The sequence below is a fragment of the Myotis yumanensis genome, unplaced genomic scaffold, assembly GCF_028538775.1.
Source record: "Myotis yumanensis isolate MYYU_CA2020_CCGP unplaced genomic scaffold, mMyoYum1.0.hap1 SCAF_5, whole genome shotgun sequence".
Taxonomy (NCBI): Eukaryota; Metazoa; Chordata; class Mammalia; order Chiroptera; family Vespertilionidae; genus Myotis; species Myotis yumanensis.
Window position 1 is genome coordinate 71,909,472 of NW_027223756.1, and position 23,885 is coordinate 71,933,356.

General features: G+C 38.3%; 1 pseudogene; it reads left to right on the top strand.

Annotated features, from left to right (window-relative positions):
* The first annotated feature begins 284 nt into the window (after positions 1 to 284).
* Positions 285 to 2,626, top strand: LOC139011400 (disintegrin and metalloproteinase domain-containing protein 25-like; annotated as a pseudogene).
* The last annotated feature ends 21,259 nt before the right edge of the window (positions 2,627 to 23,885 follow it).

Here is a 23,885-nt window from a genome sequence, read left to right on the forward strand (position 1 = left end):
GGGTGATTCTATTCCCATATGGATGGTCCCAGGCTGTGCACTCCCAACGCCATGGTCCCCCAGAAGTGGTGATTCCCTTGAAGGTAACAGGCACTGGCTTTGGCATGAAGACTAAAGACTGGCTCTCTTACAGAATGCGTTTTGGGGGTCGGGATCAGGTCATACACATGAAGGTCAACAGGCATTTTCTCTTTAGACATTTCTGAGTGTTTATCTACTCGGACCAGGGCGCTCTCCTTGAGGACCAGCCTTTTATCCAGAATGACTGCTACTATCATGGTTACATGGAGGGGGACCCAGAATCTGTGGTTACCCTCAGTACCTGTTTGGGAGGTTTTCAAGGAATATTACAGACAAATGACATTGTTTATGAAATAGAGCCCAAGAGACTTTCTACCACATTTGAACATCTCTTATATAGGATAAAGAGTGAAGAGACACAATTGCCACCCATGAGATGTGGATTAACAGATGAAGAAATAGCAAGACAATTGAAATTTCAGGAGAGTGCTGTTGTAAATGTTTCCCTCCATGTCCAGCGTGGTTCAGGGTTCAGGATCTGGAGTGGAGCCGCACACAAATGAAAGAGAAAAGACAGGAGATAATTTGGGAATATCGGGGGGCCAGACGGGTAAGTCCAACTCAAGAGGAAAGACTGCTCAGGCTGCACCAACCATTTTATAGTCAGAGGTAAACAAGGTAGTGGTTACCATAGTTACACTGTTCTTGTAAGTTTCACTTGTTTTGACCATAGTTACACTTCCTGCACTTCCCTCAGCCCATTAGCTTCCCAGATAAGATCTAGGGAGTGTTATAAGGTCAAGCTTAATTATGGTAAGAGGACTGTGCCCTCTAAGCTGGGACTTGTTTGTCAGTCCGAGGCTTAACCCAATATCGGCTCCACACAAGTGCTAATTTCATTTTTATGCAGAGTGGGTATGAAGGCTTGTGGACTCACAGGTGGCTTCTTCAACTGGCAATGGTGGTGGACCACAATCACTATCTTCTTCACTAAAGTAACATCACAGCTGTGCAGTATGAAGTATTGTAGTCAATGGAATAGATAAATTTTTATCTGGATGTTGATGTGGTTTTAATGGGAATTGAGGTCTGGACTAAAAAAACCCGTTTCAATAGATAAAATAGGTGGTCTCCTGGACACATTTTGCAAATAAAAGAAAGCTAGCTTTAATAAGCATGTTCCCCATGATGTTGCACACATTTTTGTAAAGCATGGCTATGGTATTGATATTGGCTTATCCTTTGTTGGAAAAGTACGTGAATATAATTAGAATTGTGGAGTTGATAGTTTCATGAATGAAAATGTGTATTCTTTTGCATATACTGTGGCACATGAGATTGGTCATAATTTGGGTATGGTTCATGATGACAAAACTTGTACATGTGGACATAAACGATGCATAATGTATCCATATCAAGCATGTGCAAGTAGATTCAGCAACTGCAGTTATGCTAGCTTCATGAACAACATTGCAAGGCGAAATAGTTTGTACCTTTCATCAAATACTGGGAACATTTTCACACTTGCACAGTGTGGAAACAGTGTGGTTGAAGAAGGAGAAGAGTGTGACTGTGGAGCTTTACATTTGTGTATGAAAGATTCGTGCTGTGAGTTAAACTGCACTCTCAGGCCTGGGGCTGCTTGTGCTTTCAGGGGTTATTGCAAAAACTTCTAGATCCTGCCAACAGGAGGAGTTTGTAGACAAGAGGAAAATGTGATCTCCCAGAGTGGTGCAATGGGACATCCTACCATTGTCCAGAGGATGTGTACTTGTAGAATGGGATGCCATGCAAGGGCGGCGGCTACTGCTATGAAAAGAGATGCAATAACCGTGAAGAGCAGTGTAGGAACATTTTTGGCAAAGAGGCCAAGAGTGCAAATCAGAGTTGCTACACAGAAATGAACACCCGCGGTGACTGTTTTGGAACTGTGGTCTAATTAACCCTAGATACATAAAATGTAACATCTCAGATACCTTGTGCGGGAGGGTTCAGTGTGAAAACGTGACAGAACTTCCCCTTCTGAGAGATCATTCTACTGTGCATTGGACTCACTTCAATGACATCACCTGCTGGGGTACCAACTACCATTTTGGCATGACAGACCCTGACATTGGTGATGTGAAAGATGGGACAGAGTGTAGGGCAGAACATGTCTGCATCCAAAGGAAGTGTGTCCATAGGTCACTTCTGGTAACTGGTTGTTCACCTCAGACCTGCAATCTGAAAGGAGTCTGCAACAACAGGCAGCACTGCCATTGCATCCAAGACTGGGACCCTCCCTTCTGCCTGGAAAGAGTCAGTGGAAGTGGTATTGACAGTGGGCCAACCCTTAGGAAAAGAGATGAAAATGAGACAAAAGACCAACTACATGCTACTATTCTCATTGATTTATTTTATTCTTTTTTTAGGCTTGTTAATTTTTGGTTTTATGACATTCAGCAGAACAGGTAAGAGTGAGGAACAGAATGTGCCTTCACATGAACAAGGAGACTTAAATGCCAAGATTTTAGCTAAAGAAGAGCAAGATGTTTCAATTTTATCTAAGGAAAAACAGCAAAATGTTCTACTGCTTTTTGGAAGAAAAGGAACAATTCACTATTAAAGAAAAAAAACAACAACAGTCAGTCTGACCTGATTTCCCATGTAGTAAATTTTAGTTTCCTGGCTGTAGAAATGTTACAGAATGTGTCACAGACCATTGACATAATGCCCAAGAATTTTTTTTATTTGGGCCGTTAAATATTGGTCATTAAACAATTACTAAAATATCCTAATTCCTAGAATATTACTACTTTTCTTTATGTTAAATAGTGTTTAATTTTTTCAGGAAATCAGTCTCTTTGTGTTTCCTTAGCAAAGGTATAGCTAATGAATACTGTGTCTTTGTGTGTCTTTAATTTGCTGTCTCAATTCTATCCATCCTTTCCATTTGTACTCTGCTTTGTCACACAGGGAATGCAAATATAGAAATTAAATGTCTTCTTTGCCAGTCCTCATTGCTAGTATCTTCAATAGTTGGCAACCAGAAGAAGACTGGAAACCTGGGAAATCTTTTTATTACTATTTGTGCCAGTCATGCCTCATTAACAGCGCTAGTATTTACAACGGTAGTAACTTTCAGTCTTCACATTGTAACTATATATACTACAGGGGTGAGCAAATGCAGGATTATAGTTTTGAGTACGCAAAACAGAGTTTAATTTTTATTTATTAATTATTGTATTATTTTCCATACAAATATATATAAACCTACTTTAGATAAGAACTTACAACTTATTCTGACTGCATTATTTCACTTAGCATAAATACTCTAGGTCCCTCCAGGCTGTCTCAAAGAGTAAGAGATCATTCTTTCTTAAACTGCATAGTATTCCATTGTGAGAATGTACCACAGTTTTTTTTCCCACTCATCTACAGATGGGTACTTGGGCTGTTTCCAGATCTTAGCAGTTGAAAATCTTTCTGATTGATGTTTTAGGATTCTTAGAATATATTCTTATAAATGGAATACCTGGGTCAAATGGCAGTTCAATTTTTAAAACTTTTTTGAGGGAATTCCATACCTTTTTCCACTGGGGCTGCACCAGTCTGCATTCCCACCAGCAGTGTACAAGTGTTCCCCTTTCTCTTTTTTATTAACTCTTTCAATTTCCTATCTCGCCTTTCTCTAATAATTGCAATGCTTGCCATTTTATTCCATCTGTTCGATTTATCAGGCCCCCATACCTTATAAATATTATGAATCTGGATGCCTCTACATGCTTTGAGTACAACCTGAAAAATTATCTAATGGTTAATATTTTCTTGATCCCCAGTAGAAACCCCCCAAAATATCAGAAAATAAAGGATATAAATCAGAGCTCAACTATTTTCTCAGGAAACCATATAAACATTGCATGATTTTTCAAATTCTCCCAGACTATTTTTTCCTATATATTGTGCTAATTGACTATAGATAATTGATTCTTACTGTAAACATTACCAAAGATTTTTAACTCCTTATGTAAACCTTCATCAAGACACACCTTAAATAATCAAATAGACTTACTGTGTTTATCATATAAAAATGTGTTTTGAATACAGTAAGGCGGTCTTTTAAGTACTTAGGTAATCCCTTTTGTTGCTCACATTTTATTCATGGCCAAATGCAGTTATTTATCAGCAACAATCTAAGAAAAAAGATTTCATCTCTGTGTATTAGAGTTTACTCCTGCCCAAAGTTAATAAATTAAATATGTGATACACAATTTCTTGATTGTCCCAAATACAGGAAACAACAAACTTTAGAAACTCAACAAATCAATGACTAACAGTCTTAAATAAATAAATAGTTTTCAAGTATTTATTGGTCATCAAGACAAAATCCATACAATAACTAGTACATCTTTTATACCTGGTTAAAGACTTGCAAGCAAGATAAAATGAAGAATCAATTATGAAAAGAAAACTACATAGCAAAATTAAGTTAGCTAAACTAATCCTTAGTATATTCTTCTAATTAAGAGTAGAAAAGAAAAGAATAGAAAATCGGTTAGAACCAAATTTTTCTCATAATGCATATAATAGGCATATTTTTATGCCTCCTACTCATGTAAATGAATGTTACTGTACAAGCATTAAATTAAGCTAAGAAATCAAAACCTCATGGGCAAATTTTGTTCCGTAGGATATATTTGTAACCAAAGCTGTGAGAAAATGAGAAAATCTAATGAGGGGAAATGAGAAAGTCCATTTGAGGGACAAAGTACACGCCTGTATGTACTAAAATGGAAGAGTAATGGCAAGTTACTGGAAGACAATGCCAGACAAAATCTCCTCTGTCCCACAGCTAAACTCTCAAGGACACTAAATAATAAATTTGTTTCTACGGTTTATCCCAGTCAATCTACTAAATGTCCGGATTAGCATTTTCATCTGCTAACTAGTCAAATTAATAATTAATTTGATTCCCACACTGTTTTATGTACCTCTCTCTTCTTCTAAATTATATATTCGTCTTTTCTTGATGACAATTTAATACTGTTCTCCCTTTGAGATGAAGTAGCTTTGTATGCAGATATTTAATGTCACTGAGATATTGTTTGATATTCAAAAGAGATTGCTAAATGATTAGTGATGTCTGGTTTTTTTTAGGAATGTCTTATAGTGGAGGCAAACTGGATCTTCAAGTGTTCAATAACATGGTAAAATGTTAAAAAGTAATCTGGAAACAGGAGGATGATATGAGTGAAAGTAATGAAACTGAAGTGTTTCAACTATGTGTAGGGATCACATAAGATAAGGGTAAGGAAGCTGGTTGGTTTATTCACATATTAAAGAGAAATTGGAAATAAGCTGGGATGGAAGTGGTGAAGCCCAAGTATTGAGGAACTTTAGCCAGTTGCATGGTGTGTATAATTGAGAAAGGATTTTTGTTAACTAGCTAAATCTATAATGTCATTAAATGAGAAACGAGGGAGAAGGGTATTATATTTCCTTTGCCATATGAAATTTCAAAACCTTGTTCATAATGACAGGTGGTAAATACTGTGAGTAGATTGGTCCATAGTTAGAAAGGATCATGAAATCCACTAACTTCTTCTAATAAGTCATTCAAGAAGGTAAGCTATGAAGTAGAGAAGTACCCTTTATTTGCGCATGCATGAACACACACACACACACACACACACACACACACACATTCACCACACCAAGATCTTTTCCTGCCAAATGTTCATGTCTTGGTGAGGATCCATTTTCTTTAATATATCCCATTCTATTTTATTTTATTGAGATCCACTATAATGTGTTTTAATAGGTTGTTACAGTTGATAAAACATTGATTTAGGTCATGACTGAGATTGAGAGAAATGTGGTGATTAGGACCCAGATATCGAAGAATTTGAAAACACATAGAGAAGGAGAAGACAAAAGTATTTATACAGAGTGCATAGAAAGTCTGACAGTATAACTTGAAGCTACTCTACTGTTACTGGCATTATTACAGTAAGAATGTCATATTCTTTCAGGGGCTTCTGCCACTAGAGTCATCAAATACAATAATGTAATGAGGAGAAATAGGTTCAAATTCTAGTTCAACATTTTTTGGCATCTATTTTTCTCTTATTGCCTGATCCCAAATTGATGTCCAGGAAATAAATTATGTCAAGGATTTATATGGGCTAAGTTAATTCTCAACAGTGCAATAGTACTCATTAATAATCCCATTCCATCGCAATATTACTCAGCACTCTATAGCAAGTATAAAGCAAACATATGTAAATAGAGTCATAGAGACCAAATTAGGATATTGGGACTTTACTCACAAGTTAAAGATGTTTATGGTCTAAGGAAGTGGTTCTCAACCTGTGGGTCGCGACCCCTTTGGGGGTCGAACGACCCTTTCACATGGGTCGCCTAAATACATCCTGCATATCAGATATTTACATTATGATTCATAACAGTAGCAAAATTACAGTTATGAAGTAGCAACAAAAATAATTTTATGGTTGGGGGTCACCACAACATGAGGAACTGTATTAAGGGGTCGCAGCATTAGGAAGGTTGAGAACCACTGGCTAAGGTTTCATCTGGTCATTGTGAGTTATTTTTGTGTTCTTGGCATTTTGTGACATACAGTGACTACACTTTAGGACTCAGAAAGTACACCAGTAAACCTGGTGCTCTTGCCACCTTAATGATGAGAATAATGTTTAGCTCAAAGCAAGTCCTTTTCTCCTATCTGCAAACTGATAGCAAATCAAATGCAAATATCAAATCTGTATTAAAACAGGGTCAATGAGGAATTCTTGGTTTAACCATTTAAGCTCTCATGATTGAAAGTCAGCAGTAACAACTTGTTGAAAAAAAAACAACCTAGAATTTCAGCCCCTTGTCTGTGCATTAACGAAGACATTAGAAACTCAGAAAATTACAAAACTTCTGGATGAAAAATGACAAAGTATTGAAGTATAACAGTGTTAGAAATAAATATCTGTTCATAACTTCAATCTTCTGGCTTTGATTTCAGGTATCCTATTTCAATTCTGATTATTTCTTCTTTTTAAGCATCCTCCTAAACACAGTCTGACATTTTTCCCAGTAGGGAAAGCTTTGTGTTTTAGCAGTGTAAGGGTCAATTCAATTTCAGCGGAGGAGATATTCAAATAGTATTTCAATTAATGGACTCTAAAGGAAAGGTACATATGCATGGAGTGCAAAATAATGTGTTACTGAAAGAAATGTGGAATAAATGGTAAGAACAGTTATTTGAGTCCTCTGTGAATTTCATGGGTAAGTTTAGATTAAGAACAGACGCAATGCTAAACTACTTTAGATGTAGGAGCTGTGATAGTTGAGAGTGAGAATGCAATGCAGATCATAGCCTTAGCTTGATGGCTTATCATTGAAGATGAGGTGTAAAGGTAAAATAAACTGAATGTTGTATAGGTTGTCCACATACTTTCTAAATACAGTCATAATGTAGATAAAATAGCAGAGAATAAATTCATAAATGAGACTTCAAATTCTTTGACGTTTGTGCAGACTTAATTTGCCGGTTGCTGTCAGAATAAAAAAGACAGGTACATAGTGGTTTAATGAGATGGCCACCAGGTTAGTGGTTCAGAAGTGTTCTTGGCAATCAAACAAATTGCGACCAGACATCTGGTCAATAGGTCACAGGGGAATTTGAGACTGGAAATCTTCCTCTGCTGGGTTTCACATTGTTGACACATAGGTTTTAGGAGAAATACGTAGGAATAAGGAGGTTTCCATGAAAAAGTGTAAGTAGAGAAGCAGTTGTTGCTTTTCATGAAAGGAAGTGAGAGGAACATTATGGGAGAGAGAGAGAGAGAGCGAGAAAGTCAAGGGACACTGAATGAAAGTAGAAGTAAACAGAAACACATAAAGCATCCAGGACATGGTAGTTCTACTCTTAAATTTTTGATCAGCCTCCATGCTGTTTTCCACAGTCTGCACCTATTTGCATTCTCACCAACAGTGCACAAGGGTTCCCGCTTAATAACAATATTGCTTATCTAGACATATTCTGCTATAAAAATCCTTTGATGTATAAACCTTTGTGATGTTTCAATTTTAGTAGTATTATACTTTAACTAGAAGCCCAGTGCACAAAAATTGTGCACTCAGGGGGTCCCTCAGCCCAGCCTGTGCCTTCTTGCAGTCTGGGACCCCTCGGGGGATGACCATCTGCTGGCTTAGGCCCACTCCTCAGGGGATTGGGCCTAAGCTGGCAGTCAGGCATCCCTCTGGCAGCCCAGAAGCCCTCAGGGGATGTCCACTTGCAGTTGGACATCCTTAGTGCTGCTGAGGAGGTGGGAGAGGCTCCCACCACCACCGCTGTACTGGCAGCCATCAGCCTGGCTTGTGGCTGAGCAGAGCTCCCACTGTGGGAGCACACTGACCACCAGAGGGCAGCTCCTGAATTGAGTATCTGCCCCCTGCTGGTCAGTGTGTGTCATAGTGACCAGTTATTCCTAGTCGTTCTGCAGTTAGGGTCAATTTGAATATTACCCTTTTATAATATAGGATAGAGGCCTGGTTCAGGGTAAACCAAGGTCCTACTTAAGATACCACATTGCATTTACACAGACCATATCTCATTAATCATTTCTAATATAATGACAGGTTTTTTTCTTCATTTTTTTATGGCTTTGACAGTTTTGTAGCGTGTTGGTAAGTCATTTTGTAAAATTTTGTTTGTTTGTTTCTCATAATTAGACTGGAGCCATGGATTTTTGGAAAGAGTACCACAAAGATGAAGTACCTTTCTAGCACATCGTATCATGGGTCAGGATATCAATATGGCATCACTGGTGATGTTAATATTGGTCCCTTGGTTAGGAGCACCTGCCATATTTCTTTGCTTTAAAGTTACTTTTTTTCCTCTTTTCCATCTTCTGTTATTTGGAAGTGAGCCATGAATTTGAGCTTAAACTCAAGAGGAGTACTTACATATAGTTTTAAAAATATTTTTGTAAGGAAGAATTTGCCTCTTCTCCCTCATTTTTTGTTCATTGAATCATATATTCATCTCAGTATAGACTCATGTTCCATGAATTTTCCCTTCTAGCAATGGGACTTCCCAAGCTTAATTCTCCTTCTCCTTTATTTATTGAATATTAATTGAGAACCAGACATTATCAGTATCTGAAGGATATTATGATTCATATCATTTAATTATTTTCCAAAAGTTTATAACCTAGAAGGTTCTGTTATGTACCATTTACCTTTCTAGGTCCTGAGGATGTAAAGTTACTTTAAAAACACCAGAAAATTACTACTAGATCACTTCTCCTTCTACATCTCCTTCTCCTCCACTATCTCCTCTTCTCTCTCTGCTTTTTCTCCTCCTCCTTCTTGACTCTTTTGATACTTCTCTTTTTATTTAACAACTAGAGGCCTGGTGCACTAAATTCATGCACTTGAAGGGGGGGGGGGGCCCTCAGCCTGGCCTGTGACCTCTAGCAGTCCAGAGCCCTAGGAGGATGTCTGACTGACAGCTGAGTGGGCCTAAGACATCAGTCAGATCCTTAGCATTGCCAAGGAGGCGGGAGAGAATCCCACCACTGCCGCTGTGCTCGCCAACCATGAGCCTGGCTTCCAACTGAGCAGCAGTCCCCCTGTGGGAGTACACTGACGACCAGGGAGAAGCTCCTGCATTGAGTGACTGCCCCTTGGTGGTCAGTGCACATCATAGTGACTGATCATTCCACCATTCGGTCATTTGCATATTAGCCTTTTATTATGTAGGATACGCTGTAGATGAGGCCCCCTAGATGCCTAAGAAAAGCAAAAAATTCACTGATAACTTATTCTTGAATTGCCCCCACTTAAAATCAAATCGTCCCTGCCCCCCATGGGGCTTGTGCTGCACCTTGGAAACCACTGGGCTTGACACTTTTCCTCTCTGAGCTTCATTTCTGAATACATATGCATATACCATGGGAACTGTAATCTCTTCTCTGCCTACCTCACTGGTTAGTCATGAGAAGATTCTGAGCTAATAAACCTAGAAATGTTTCATCAAGTAAGTGATGTATAAAAGGGAAGGGATTGTTATTTTTAAGCCCATGGGTACCCTCGCAGGTAGCAGGTGCTGATTAGGGGAGGAGGGCATGATTGTTTCCTGGAACTGTAGCTATGGAAGCTTTGCAGAGGGTTCCACAGGCCTCAGAGGGGCAGGCTCTGGCCAGCAGTGCTGTAGCGGTGGTTGTCCCTGGAGGCACTGGTCAGGGGCAGGGAGTTATGGGGGCGCTAGGGGGGCAGCGAGGCCGAAGGGGGAGTAACTGTCAAACCTTCCTGCTTGGCACCATTCTTTAAATTGTACGTGGCTGTTTCGCAGCTGTACCTGCTCAGGGCGGGGCTCCAATCTCCTGGAGCCGGGTGGGGGCCGGGCCAGGGTGGAGCCAAGTGGGCTAGGAGAGTGGGTTTAGGCTTGCCCCCAGCTAGGTTCAGCGTGCTTGCACTGAAGAGATGCTGCTGCTATGGGAGGGGTGGGGGGGGAGGGTCTGATCCTGGGGGGCCGCTCAGGCCTGCCTCCACCCGGGTCTGGAGCTGTAAGGAGGAGAGGCATGCCCAGCCCCAGTGGAGGGGGCCCAGCAGCAGCGGCCCCAGCCGTGTGCCTTGGGGTGGTCGCAGGTGTGCTATTGTTGTGGGCGCCCCTGGCAGGGGTGGTGGGGGAAAAGATCGGGAGTCAGAGGTGCAGGCTGAACTGGATCTTTTCCCCATCTGGTCAGCCTTCTGTCTCCCTGTGGGTGCAGGGGCTGGGGTAGGGTGTCTGTCCCTCCCCTCAGGGGGTGCAGGGGCTGGGGTAGGATGTCCATAGAGGGGGATTGGAAGAGCTCCCCATGGCCGCTTCCTCTTTCTTTGCAGTTCGGGCTCCTGTCAGGCGCTATCCTCAGAACCCCAGGATCTTGACTCCAGGCGCCTGCCCCCTGCTGCGCACGCATCAATATGCAAAGTGATCACTGGGGGGGGACACCATAAGGGCAATTAGCATATTACCTCTTCATATGTATAGATATGTTGTAGGTTTCTTTTTTATTTCATGTGATTCAATATATGTATATATTGTGAATGATCATCACAGTAAGTCTAGTTAACATCTGTTACCATACATAGCTACAGATTTTTTCTTTATGATGAGAACTTTTAAGATTTACTCTCTTAGCAACATTCAAGTATGCAATAGAATATTAAAAACTATAGTCACCATGCTGTACATTACATCCCTATAACTCAATTATTTTATAACTGGATATTTGTACACTTGACCCCCTTCACCCACTACTCCCAAACACCACTCTAGCAACCACCGATCAGTTCTCTTAATAGATAAGCTTTTTTTTTTTTTTTAATTTTACCTTTAGGGAAGATAATTTGAGTGTTAAATGGTATGTCTTTTTGTTTTACTTAGCATAATATCCTCATGGTTCACCTATGCTGTCTTTAATGGCATCATTTAATTGTTTTAAAGAAAATGTGGTTTGCATATACACAGTAGAATATCATTCAGCCATTAAACACATCAAATTATCATTTTAACATGCATTTGTTACTGACAAATAATACATGCATTATTTTCACATGCTTATTTGTAATCTGTGTATCTACTTTGGAAATGTGTCTGTTCACATTGTTGTTTCTTTTTTAATTAAATACGTTTTCTTTTTATTCTTGAGTTTTAATGATCCTTGTATATGTTTGCTATATCTTTTAACAAATATGAGATCTATGTGTTTACTCAAAATTTAAAATTTGTGCTTTTATTCGTTTAATGTATTTCTTAGAACAATATTTTTAATTAAAATAAAGTTAAATTATATATGTTTCATGTGTAGATGGTAATTTTGGTGTTATAGCTATTCATCCCTAAATCCATGCCCACCCACCAATTTTTTTTCCTGTTTTCACCTAAAAGTATTATTTAATTTTTCATAGTATTTGAAATGTATGCCTCATGTGGAGATAATATTTGCATAATGAAAGATCTCTGTCTAGATCTAGTATATGTATGTATTTCACATATGTATTTCAGATAAATAGATAGATGATAGATGATAGATAGATAGATAGATAGATAGACAGATAGATAGATAGAAAACTTATAAGACATCTAAATGTTTCAAATGTTCTAGTATTATTTTTGACCTTTTCTTTCATTCTTTTTGTCAGCATCTGTTATTGGGAAGGAAAGTTTCCTGCAACTCTCTTAGGGTCCCTGCCGGAGTCTGAAATTAAACTACATAAACAGATTAACAGGATAAAAACATACCAATCTTTTAACTTTTACACTTATATGGGAACTTTCACAAAGGAATGAAGACTCAATGTAGTGATCAGAGTGAACTTTCAGTAAATTTGTGAGGAATTGACAAGACATAGGAATTTGAGCTATGAGTAGTAAATGGTAAAGAAGTAACTAGAAAGATAAGGATTGGTTTAACAGGTCACCCCCTCTTAAAAGATCACCTCCAAATTTCCTATTTCTACTGATGAGAATGTCTTCTCTTTTGACCTGGAGTGGACTTTAGGTGAGAGGTTTATCACATATTTTCAGGAAAACAAAGAATTCAGAGTGTCCTTACACCAGCTATACTAGGTGTCTTTCATTAAAAATAATCAAGAAAAAGGACCAAGATGGCGGCATAGGTAAACACCGGAGACTGCTGCTGCAAACAACCACTTCAAAAATACAACTAAAAGACGGAACAGACATCACCCAGAACCACAGGAATGCTGGCTGAGGAGAGACTCTTCAACTAGAAGGAAAAAGAACAGCAAACCGAGGCTCAGAGGCGGCGCAGTGTGGAAAATACAAAGGTACCGAGGTGCGCGCGCAAAGCGGGCTGGTGGCTGAGGGCGCGGTTGTCGTTTTCAGTCGGGAAGGAGTCTCAGACTCTGGGCTCCAGATCCGGGCGAGTCTCTAGGGACTCAGACTCAGACGGGAGAAGCAGGATTGTCCGGCATCTGTTGGAATCGGAGGGCAGCTTTCTCTCCGAGGTTTGCAGCGGCTGCCGGGGTTCTGAGAAACAGAGCCTCTGGGAACAGGACTGAAAGCACGCATAACTGCTCCCTCCACCCACCCTGTTGATCCCGCCCTGCCCAAGCCCTGCGCAGAGCCACTTGCCGGATCCCCTCAGGCAAAGGCTAGATTAGCACCTCCCCAGAGGACAGAAGTTTTCCACACAGCTGATTCTCACAGCCAGTCAGCCTGGTGGTCAAATCCCTCAGTATTAACTAAAAAAATCAAGGCTTAACTAGAACAAGACTGCACACAAAGACCACAAGGGGGTGCACCAAGAAAGCATAAAAAATGCGGAGACAAAAAAACATGACAGAAATGGAGGATATGGAGCTAAAAAATGCAATTTTGAGGGCTTGCAATAAACTTGTGGAGAGCCTCACAAAAACTAATGAGACCCTCGATGCTACGATAAAGAAACTAGAAATTAAGCATACACGGACTGAAATAAAGAATATTATACCCAATAGCAGACCAGAGGGGCGCAAGAATCAAGCCAAAGATTTGAAATTCGAAGAAGCAAAAAACACCCAACCAGAAAAGCAAAATGAAAAAAGAATCCGAAAATACGAAGATAGTGTAAGGAGCCTCTGGGACAGCTTCAAGCGCACTAATATCAGAATTATTGGGGTGCCAGAAGATGAGAGACAGCAAGATATTGGAAACCTATTTGAAGAAATAATGGCAGAAAACTTCCCCCACCTGGTGAAAGAAATGGACTTACAGGTCCAAGAAGCGCAGAGAACCCCAAACAAAAGGAATCCAAAGAGGACCACACCAAGACACATCATCATTAAAATGCCAAGAGCAAAGGACAAAGAGAGAGTCTTAAAGGCAGCAAGAGAAAGAGACTCAATTACCTACAAGGGAATACCCATACGACTGTCAGCTGATTTCTCAACAGAAACTTTGCAGGCCAGAAGGGAATGGCAAGAAATATTCAAAGTGCTGAATACCAAGAACCTACAACCAAGATTACTTTATCCAGCAAAGCTATCATTCAGAATTGAAGGTTAGATAAAGAGTTTCACAGATAAGGAAAAGCTAAAGGAGTTCATCACCACTAAACCAGTATTATACGAAATGCTGAAAGGTATCCTTTAAGAAGAGGAAGAAGAAAAAGGTAAAGATACAAATTGTGAACAACAAACATGCATCTATCAACAAGTGAATCTATGAATCAAGTGAATAAATAATCTGATGTACAGAATGAACTGGTGATTATAATGAATCAGGGACATAGAAAGGGAATGGACAGACTATTCTTGGGGGGAAAGGGGAATGGGAGATGCGGGAAGAGACTGGACAAAAATCGTGCACCTATGGATGAGGACAGTGGGTGAGGAGTGAGGGCGGAGGGTGGGGTGGGAACTGGGAGGAGGGGAGTTATGGGGGGGAAAAAAAAGAGGAACAAATGTAATCTGAACAATAAAGATTTAATAAAAAAAATAAAAATAAAAAATAATCAATATGCCAAAGTGATATATTTTGAGGTGACATATACTGGTAGCCTTCAAAGTCATGGTGAAAGTCATGATATTATATTTCAGTGCATATATTTCTGTTTCTGACATCTCCATTCTGTTCCATTGATTGATGTGTATTCCTTTACTAAATTACTCTGTCTTTGATGGGGGCAGCTTTATAGTAAGTCTTAATAGTGGGTCCTGTGAATCTCCATTTTTGTTCTTCCTTTTGAGAATTGTGTTGGCTATTTCAGGCTTATTGCTTTCTATATCCACCTACAAAAAAGTTTGTTGATATCTCTAAAAGCTTTACAGGGACTTTGACTGAGATTGCATTAAATCTGTAGATCATGTTGAGAAAATTTGACTTCTTAACAATATTTGTCTTCTGAATCATTAACATAGAATATGTTTTCATTTATTAAATCTTTGACTTTCATCAGTGTATTTTAGATTACCACATACAGATTCTGCACAAATTTTGTAAAATTTATACCTAAGTACTTCAATTTTTCTGTACAGTTGAAAACAATATTTTTTAATTTCTTTTGTACAGTGGAGAAAATTGGCTTCTGTATATTGACCCTATTACTGGTGGCCTCCATCTATTTGCTTATTAGTTCCAGGACCTTTTTGTTCCAAAGATATTTTGAGGTCATCTATGTAGATATCAGCTCACCTGAAAATTCAGAGTTTGATTTCACTCCTGTCTGTCATATTCAATTCAATTTAATTATATTTAATTTTAAAATATTCCATTGAACTGTATTAATGTGTAAGCCGAGACTTTCAATATAATGTTGAAGAGGAATGATAAGATCTTGCCTAGCTCCTGATTTTAAGGGGAGAGGGTTCTATCTTTAACCAGTAAGTATGATGATAGCTACAGATTTTTTTCACATATACCTTTTATAGGGTTAAGGAATTTTCCTTTTGTGCTACTTTTTTTATTTTTTTATCACATAGGGATGTTAAATATATGTTAATGTATGTTTTACATTTATTGAAATAATCGTATGATTTTTCTTATTCATCTTTTAATATGATAAATTAAAGTGACTTTTACATATATTAAATCAGTTTTGCATATTGGAATGAATCCCACTTGGTAATTATCTGTTACTAGTGGCTCTGTGCACAAAATTCGTGCACATTAAAAGGGAATTAGAGGAAACATTTTAATATTGCTACTTGCCTTTTCTCTATAATAGAAATGTCTGGCCGGCCCGACCCCCATTTGGTGACACCAAGATCCAGCCGGCCCCACCCCTGTCAAGCCCCGCCAGGCAGGGGACACAGACTCACGTCCAGGATCCAAGGTGGGAGGCATGGCTTCAGGTACCCCGGCCCCAGCACTGGGGCAGTGGGCACAGCCTCAGGTCCCCTAGCCCTGGCCTGCACCACACAGCCGCACCCAGACCCACCATGCCACGAGAACCAGGACCCGCCTTGACGCAGGACCCATCAATGCACCTCCTGTTGACCCGTCGTTTGGTCGTTAGGGATGAAAATGAAGTCATGCATTTAAGCCTGCACATTTATTTTCAATGCCTCATTTGTCTACGTTTTCTAAATTGGAAAATAAATAAGATCTTCAGCCAGATAGCATCATAATGCCAAGTTCTTTATATAATGACACATACCATTCCCTCCACTCAGTATGCTCCATTTGAATGGATTAAATGTATGTGACTCATAGGAAAGGCACTGCTGCTTGCACTTAATAGAGGAAGCATTAGCTCATTACTTAATGCCATAAAGTGGTTTAACTGTCATATACTGACTTGAAGAACAGAAGGAAAAATAACAAAACAAAACAAAAAACATTGTTCAGTGCTGTGGATGGCAGAATCCTCTCCTTTTCCCTTTCTTTTTTTCTGCTTTTTCCGTGAACCTATTTGCGCTCTGTTTCAAAATCAACATAGAAGACAAAATCAGATGCTGTAATCTGCATTTTATAGTGCCATTTGAGTACAAAGAGGTGTTTTTCAATCTTTACTTTTTTTTTAATTAATGCAGCTCCATCTTGCTCCCAGCATTCCAGGAGCCAGGCCAACATGGCTGTGTGCACACACCTTTGCTTGGTGCTGTCAGGCTTCAGAGCTGGAGCAGGGAACATGCCAGGTGTTGCTGGAAATGAATCAGCTCGCCTCTCTACATAGCAGGTGTCTTTTCATTATAAAATGCAAAGCAGCAGCCGTTTTCCATTACCCCCATCCCCAGCCCTCCTCACCTGGGGGCGTAGGGAGGGGCTGGGAGGATATTTACTCTCGACTCTTTGATTTCTCTTATTTAATTGAGCCCAGCGACAGCTGCTTCTCTGAGTGCAAGGCCAGCCAGCTCAGGGCTAGCCGTACCTGGAATGCAAGCAACAGAGTTGACCAGGGGCTTTGACCAAGCCTGAGCATGTGGGTCACAGCAACCTTGGCAGGCAGGATGCTCCCAAAGACTGTAGGCCCCTCCCAGCTCCACACCCCAGCTCTCCCCCTTTCACCCACAGGTGCCATTGGCATGGTGTGCCCCAAGGCTTGGTGTGCAGATGCCAGGGTTGCAGGTTCAAAATGCTCTGCCTCCTTCTGGCACTTTGAGCCATAAACGCCATCAGGGACCTTTCCACTTGGTCTTGGTCTTTGGTCACTTCTGAGGTTTTCTGGACTCTCTAGGCCAGGGACAACCAGGACAGTTGCCTCTGACTGCCATGCCTACAGCCTACCTGGGGTACCCCCAGACCCGGGAAAGCATGGGGGCATGGCCGGCCTGGGTGAGGGGCTTGGGGGGGTTGGAGAGGTTGGCTAACTGCCCCACCCTCAATTGGGGTAGGATAGGCTGATCAGGGGTGGGGTCAGGGGAGGGATAGGGGCAGCCATCTTTTGATGGCCTTAGAGTGTAAGGTTCAATTTGCATATTACCTCTTTATTATATAGGAGAGTTTTACATATGATGAATTTAATTTATGAATATTTTGTTATAATGTTTTGTTATAATATTTTGTTGTAATTTTACATATGATCAATTTAATTTGCTAATATTTTGTTATAATGTTTGCTATAATATTTTGTTTAATGTTATAATGTTTTAATCTATGAGGTATAATGTTTCATAGTTTTTTTTTCATGTAACATCTATATCTCGTTTTATGGAGAGCCATATTGTCTTCATACGATTTGTTCAGGTGTTCCCTCTTCTTTTATTTTCTGTAAAATATTGTATAGAATCAATATTATATTTTTTCAATGTTTGGGAGAAGTCACTAGTAAAACCATCTCATTTTATTTCTTGGGAAGTATTTAACTACTAATCTGCTGGGGTCCAGCCCCAGTGGTCCAGGGGTTCCCAAAGGTGTGGACGGAGTCGGCGAAGAATGTTTTACACAGAGACAGCGTTCCTTAGTCTCCGTGGATCTTCCCTGTGCCTGGCTGAGGCCACAGAGAAAAATCCCAAGGCAAGCTGAGCCTTTATTTTATAGCGAGAGGTAAACAAGGTAGTGGTTACTATAGTTACACAGTTCTTGTGAGTTTCACTTGTTTTGACCATACTTACACTTCCTGCACTTCCCTCAGCCCATTAGCTTCCCAGATAAGATCTAGAGAGCCTCATAAGGTCAAGCCTAATTATGCTAAGAGGACTGTGCCCTCTAAGCTGGGAATTGTTTGTGACTTTGCCCACAGGTCAGTCTGAGGCTTAACCCTATATCAGCTCCCCACACTAATCCAATGTCTTTCATAGATATAAGACTCTTCAGGTTATTTATATATTCTTGAGTTTGGGGCCTTCCGTGATATTAGTATCATCTAAGTAATCAAATGTATAGCCATTAAGTTGTTTACAGTGCTTCCTAATAATCTTTTACTGTTAGTGGCATCTGTAATGATAAAGCCTCTTTCTTCATGTTGTTAATTTGTGTTACTTTTTTTCCTGGTGAGCTTGGATGAAGTGCTCTAAAAATGTCACTTAGATCAAGTTGATTGTTATTTCTTTAAGGGTCAACAATAACCTTCTTAATTTTATGTTTGCTCAATCTATTAATTGCTTACATGTAAGGAGAGTGTTGAATTCATCAGCCATAATAGTGGATTTATCTCTTTCTCATTTTAGTTCTATAACTTTTGCCTCTAGTATTTTTTTTTAAGTGCATACTATTCATGATTGTATTCTCTAGGAGAATTGACCTCTGGGTCATTATGTAGTGCCCCTCCTATTCAGATTTTGTTCTAAAGCCACTGTTTTATCTAAAATATGACTACTCCAGCTTTTTTTGATCAGTGTCACCATAGTAACTTTCTTCAAGCCTTTCATTTTAACTCATCAGAATCTTTATAATTTAAAGTGAATTTTTATAGACAGGATATGCTTGGTGTGTGATTATTATCCAGCTGATAATATCTGCCTTCATATTGATACCATTAGATTGCTCATATTTAAGTGATTATTAATGTTATTGGATAATAGGGTACCATATGTGTAAATTGTCTTTGATTCATTACATTTGCTCTTTGTTACTTTTCCCACATATTTTTCTACCTCATTTGTTATTAACTGAACATTTTATATGGATGCATTTTATTTGGCGTATTCAGTTAAACTTAATTTTTTTGCATTTCTTGTAGTTCAATTAACTTTTAAAAAATATAGTTAAGTAATCTTACTACACATTCAAGAAACACTATGTTCATGTGTAATGTAGATATCTAAACTTTCATCTTAGGGAATTAGAGAAAGAATAATAAACTGTGTCCACAGTAAGGAAAAGAAAAAATTAGGAAGAATTAGGGCTGAAATCAGTAAAAATTAAAAACAAAAATTCAGTAGAGAAACTCAACATAGCCAAAAGCTGGTACTTTGGAGAGATTTAGAAAATAATAAGCCTCTAGCTGGACTAACCAACAAAGAAAAGGAGAGGACACTAATTATTCATAACAGAAATGAAAGAGGGGACATCATTATACTCCTGTGGACATTAAAAGAATAAGAAAGGGATACAATGAACGATGCAGTGTCAAAAAAAATTGATGAGCTAAATGGAATGGATCAATTCTTTGAAAACACAGTCTGCTAAAATTCACATAAGAAGAAATAGACAATATAAATAGGTCTATATTTTTTAAAGAAATTGCCTCAGTAATTAGGAACCTTACACAACAGGAACCACCAGGCTAAGATAGGTTCCCTAGTGAACTCTATCATTATCTGAGAGGAAATATTATACCAAATTTTTAAATGTTTTATTTTATTGATTTTCATAGAGGGGAAGGGAAAAATAGAGAGAGGAAAACATCCATCAGTTGCCTCCCCCATGTGCCCAGACCAAGGATCAAACCCCACTACCATTTTGTATACTGGATGATGCTCCAACCAACTTAGCCACACCAGCCAGGGCTATGCCAATTTTTTACGAGCTCTTTTAGAAGAGAGAAGCAGAGAAACTACCTCCTAATTTATTATAAAATATAAGCATTACCTAATTCAAAACCAAGCAAAGATGTGATCAGAGCAGAAAACCATAGACCAATATCTACCATGAACCTAGATGCAAAAATCATCAACAAAAGATCAGGAAATTGAATCCAACAACGTATTTACCAAGAATGATACACCATGACCAAGATGTATGATATATACATCTTGAAGAATTCAAGAGTGGTTCAACATTTGAAAATTAATTACTATGAGCCATCATATCAACAACCAAAAGAAGAAAATTACATGACCAATACAATAGGTTCTGAAACACTTCTGATAAAATCCAACATACATGCATAATAAAAACTATTAGTAAGCTAGCAATAGAAGGGCATTTCTGCACCTTGATAAAATTCTTTACAAAAATCTATATCTAACATTATACTTAATGATGAGAAACATACAACTTTCACTCTGAGGACAGGACAAGGCAATGATGTCCCCTTTTACCACTGGTTTATTTTCATATATTTCTATTGACTTCAGAGAGAAAGGAAGAGCAGGAGAGAGATTGTAATATCAATGATGAGAGAGAATTATTAATCAGCTTCCTCCTGCATGCCCCACATTGGAGATTGAGCCTGCAATCCAGGCATGTGCCTCTAACTGGACTTGAACCGTGACCTCCCGGTTCATAGGTCTACCCTGAACCACTGAGCCATGTGGACCCGGCTTACCACTGTTTAATAACGTATTATTGTAAGATGTTGCAAGAGCTTGTTAACAATAAAATAAAAAAGTAAATAAAAATTATACATATTAGAAATGAAAAAATAAGAATGCTTCTGTTTACAGATGACTTAATGATCCACAAGAAAACATGAAAGAATCAACAATAGCTCCTGAAACAAATCAATGGTTATGCCAAGGTTGAATAATATAAAGTTAATGTACAAAAGTTTGTCACTTTTAACAACTGGTGTGTTTCTAACAATTGATGTGTTTCTATCAATTGATATTTCTCTCTGTCTTTCCTTCTCTCTTCCACTTTCCCTAAAAATTAATGAAAAAATATCCTTGGGTGAGGATTAACAAAGAAACAACAAACAAACCATTTATACTAATACCTCAGAAATGAAATTATAATGCATAGATCTAACAACATAGATACCATCTTTTAAGAAAAGGTTAAAGTTGATAAAAGATGAAATAAGTAATCAATTTTTACTTATTATTATGATGATGTTATGATGAAAATTATAACATTATATGATGAAAAGAAAGCCACTTAGTTCACTAAAGTTTATCGAACAAATACTTTTTCAGTTTAGGACTGGAGCATATAGAAAATGTCTAGTATCTGAAATTTTTTATATTAAATATCAACATTTTTCTTAAATTTAATCTCCTCCTCTGTCCAATAAAAAGATAATCTTGCTATCCAGCCACTAAATTAAGCCAAAGAGATTATCATGTTTAAACTGTGTCCCCTATAATTCATATGTTTAAGTCAAATACCAAGTACCTCAGAAAATATTTTTATTTGGGAACAAGGTCATTTTAGACATGGAATTGGGTGGGCCTGAATTTAATATGACGGGTGTCTTATTTAAAGTGCAAAATTTGGGCTGGGGAAGAGAATCATGCCAAAATTGAATCATGCTGCATAGGGCAATGAATTACTGGGATCCAAAAGAGAAGTCTAGAATAAATCCTTCCCTATTATCTTCAGAGAGAGTAAGGCATTGTGAACACTGATTTTGTAATGCTATCATCTAGAATTGTCAGGCAATACATCTCCATAAAATCACTCATTTTGTGGTGACTTACTATAGCAGCCCTAAAAAAAATGAGAGATTAACACAGTTGTAGTTTTAAGTAGACATTTTAACCAGCTGTGAAGAAAGCCAGAGAGAGAGTGAAAAATTCCATAAGGGAAAAAGTGCAGATCTGGTGTGGACTTACTAAACTGGAGGGAAAATAGAAAGACACTGGCAGGTATCTAGCAGGCAGACATTACCAACCTCTCTGTGTGCCACAGGTAAACTCTCAAGGATAATGAAGAACTAAACTTGCTTCCTTGGTTTACCTCAGCCAACTCGCTGAATATGTGTCTGCCCCTATTGGCAATTTTAAACTGCCAGCCAGTCAATGTACCTATTAAATGTATTCCCGCTCTACTTTTTACTCACCTCTCTTTTTTCTTCTAAATTTCTTTTTCCTACTGACAGTGGTTTTCTTCACAAATGAGACATATTTATGTGCAGATATGAAATGTCTCTGTTATTTCATTGACCTTAAAGAGAAAAGTTACTGATGATTACTGATGTCTGGATCCCTTGTAAAACATTCTAAATTGGGTTAAACCTTTTATGGAGCTTGAAGTACTTGACCAGTATGGCTCATTGTTGAGGAAATAATCTGGGATCAAGGCAACAGTTTAACCAACATTACTGAAGGTAAGTGTTTATACTGTAGGAAGCACATAGGATGGAGATTAGTCACATTTATTCCTATTGAAGAGTAGCTAGAAGTAAAGTTTGATGGAGATGGTAGAGTCACAATGAGGAGGAACTCTAACCAGTTGCCATGGTCTGTAGCACTGGGAGAGCCTTGCTGCTAGGTAACTACATCTAGAATGTAATCAATCCAGACATAAAAAGGGGGTGGTCTTTATATTTCTCCTTGTCATGTGAGGTTTCAAAAGAAAATACACACCATCAATGAGTATGGCTATAGCTAGAAAGGACCATGGGAGCCATTAATTCTTCTGCTGGTAAGTTACTCAAGATTTTAGTGTAAAGGAAAGAAGCAGTAGGATTTTTGTACTCATGAACACACACACACACACACGAGTGTTTACCAAGTATTCACATCTTGGGGGGACCTATGAGACATAATTTCCTACTCTAATATCTTTTACTTGGTTGAAGGGTACAAAATTGTGCTTAAATAGATTGTTACTCACATTTTGGAAAACTGTGACTTAAGCTATCAATAAGAGTAAGAAGGGAGGTGGTAATTAAGGTACAGAGATTGGTCAATTTGATAAAACTGTGGGGTTATAAAAAAGAATTTATCAATTGTCTTACACATATATTAGTATGAATCATAATGCTCAGTCAACAAAAGGCAATGGTGGTACCAGAAGGGAGAATTACCATGGGTTAGATGGATGTGACTTAAATGTATTTATATATTGTTATATTCTTAAGAATAACAATTTTAGCACCATGTATAATGTAATAAAATCAAACTAGAATGGTAGCAATTGGAGATGAGAGTGTACTGAATACAAAATAAAATGTCTTTAAAAATGCAAAGGAAATCAATAATCCCAAAAGGATATAGGAAAGCTCTGGCTGTGTTGAGTAATATATTTTTATGATACACAAACATCTAAATCCCCACAATTTTAGGATTGCAGGGTAATTATCAATTTCAATCTTCATATAGATGTTTTTATGTCATAAGCAAAATACATATATATATATATATATCTTACATGAAAAATGAATATACAAAAATATTTGCCTCAATAATATTAGCACATATTTGTGAAAATGAGAAATATGGTACAAGCATGATGTCTTTTGACAATACTGATTTTTACTTTTTTTTCATCAATGAAGTATTAATAAAACTACAATGTGCAGAGACTGCCCTAAACATTTGGTAAACATAAATGAATAATGCAAACCTAAATAAATTAATGGTCTCGAACACAAATTTTGACAGAGAGGTTGGGACGAAGTTACACATTAGAAAGTTGTCAAATTTCATTCAGTAATTTACATATCCATGCTAGCTTTTATTTATAGCGTGAATATCCACCGTCATCATCAGATTATTAAGTATGGAGATTGCTTAAAGTAAGATCAGCAAGATCCCCTGTACAAATTGAAAAAGCACAGGAAAGTAAAGTCTGTTTTCAGAGATCTAAAACACACTGATCAAATCTGCTTCCC